This window comes from Neophocaena asiaeorientalis, unplaced genomic scaffold, assembly GCF_003031525.2.
Source record: "Neophocaena asiaeorientalis asiaeorientalis breed wild unplaced genomic scaffold, Neophocaena_asiaeorientalis_V1.1 scaffold249, whole genome shotgun sequence".
NCBI lineage: Eukaryota > Metazoa > Chordata > Mammalia > Artiodactyla > Phocoenidae > Neophocaena > Neophocaena asiaeorientalis.
This window is the reverse complement of record NW_020172625.1, coordinates 7,026,809-7,028,768: the sequence shown is the minus strand read 5'-3', so window position 1 is coordinate 7,028,768 and position 1,960 is coordinate 7,026,809. Positions and strand designations below refer to the sequence as shown.

General features: G+C 42.0%; 1 long non-coding RNA gene across 1 annotated transcript in view; it reads left to right on the top strand.

Moving 5' to 3' along the window:
• Nucleotides 1-948: 948 nt before the first annotated feature.
• The window catches only part of LOC112395650 (uncharacterized), a 77,152-nt gene continuing 76,140 nt past the window's right edge, over nt 949-1,960 (top strand). The window contains exon 1 of the long non-coding RNA XR_003002415.1: nt 949-1,003. This is a non-coding gene — a long non-coding RNA (uncharacterized LOC112395650). The remainder of the gene's footprint in view (nt 1,004-1,960) is intronic.

Genomic DNA, 1,960 nt, shown 5'->3' with positions numbered 1-1,960 from the left:
TAATGTAATTATTTATCACATTACATATAGTTTGCAGTACCTAATAGATTATTGACTAGTCTATTCCTAAATAGACTATTGACTAAGAATTTTCATAGGTTTAAACTACAAACTAAAGCATACCAATTCTTCATCTCTATCAAGCACAAAATTAACTAAACACTGCAGAATAAATGTTTCCTTAAATTAAGAAAGTAGCATAATATGGAGATAGACTGTTTAACTTATTCAACTATAAGAATTTTTCCTTATCATTTTCTAATCATTTTTACAGATTTGTCCTCCTGTTTTTTGTTTACTTATGTTGCTTTCATGGTTTGAAATTGGAAAAGTGACTCTAACATGCAAGATTGTCCCTGGAGTGCTGTGTCCTGGGAACACACAGAATAACTTCCTCAGGTGTTCAGTACGTGGCTAATATGACAGAACTCTAAGTACAAATTCAAAATCAAGAAACGGATATTAGGAACTTATTGCATGACAGTTTTCGGTTTTAACATATGCTTTCTCAAAATACTGCGGGAGATACTATCGAGAAAAAGCCTCTCTTCTATCCCCTAAATTGGTATTTTCAAAAGTTGTGCTATAAGATTTTCTTATTACATGTATCAAGTACATAAAAATTGTGCACTTAGTACTGTTTAGACATCAATCACAAGGCCGAACAACAAGGTATTTGTATGGTCAGGCCGCTCAAGATGGCTGTTCTCTTGCTCTCTGTACGTCAACTGTCCAAGCAGTGCCTGCTTCACCTACACTCTACTCACCTGACTGACCTCCTTTTTACATACTCGCCCCAGGCCCCAGCTGGGGATTGTTCTTATCAAGGGGGCAGTGAGGGGCGTGCCCTCTGCCGGTTTCCCTGGTAACCAATGAGCGCACCTGCAGTCAGTCCCCCTATAACCAGCGTCTTCCTCCCCACCCGGAAGCGCAGCCTGCTTCCGTCCTGCTCAGTGTTGGCCGCACACGGTGGGGTGTCTCTCCAGGACCTTGCTCCAGACAAGTAAGCTCCCCCTTCGGTTAAACCGTTGATGTCTCTGTCGCTGACCCCGGGCTCTTTCTTTGGTCTTGAAGCTGGGCGAGTACAGGCCTTGTAGGCCCGCGGGGAGCAGCCCATTAATTGGAGGAGCAGCCAGGAGACCGAGGAAGCTCCTGTGAGCGCTGAGATGTCGGGAAATACAGGACGGGGAATGGAATGTTGCAAGGGCCGTCCACTAACTCCTGTGGCCCAGAAGTTCCAGGGGTGCTCCTGAAAGTTGCGGGGGAAGTCCCAGGGTGGCCGTCCACCAGTATGTGGGGCTTGTTTGTGGTGGCTATCCTTGCGGAATGGGGGCTGCCAAGAGATCTGGAGAACAATGGCCCCTAATGGCTCTGCTATTGCATCCAAGTGAGCCTTTTGTAATTGGTTTAATTGGTTCCTCTCTAGAAGAAACTGGTATTTCTCTTGCGCCTTTGAGATGTAAATGACTTACCTGGGCTCTCGGGAACTTTAGTCATGTGTGATCTCTAAGAGTGAAGGGGGAAAAAAAGAGCTTTTAGGTAAACTATAGAAAAATTATGTTTTGGGAATGTCTATCTAAAATAGTCCCTTCAGATTTTTGTAACTTGAAACTAGACTAAGTTAAATGGTGAGAATTCATTGACTATCTGGGTCATTTCAAATAGATTAAAATATTGGGACGTTAATTGCTAGGTGGGTCTAAGTTTACCTACCCTTGCCTTCTTAGAAGAGGAAGTTCACTAAAGCATAAGTTTCCAATCAGGAAATGCACAATTACTTGCTTCTTAGTTTTTGCCAGATATTAAGGTTTTTAAGGGTTAGGATTATAATGTCATTATTCTAGTTATCTTAAAATGTTGCATGTGACAGCAGAAACTAAGTTTCTTTTGTCAATTACATTGTGATCAAATGTTTAACCGTGACTTTTTTTTTTTTTTTTTTTTTTTTCGGTCGCGCGGG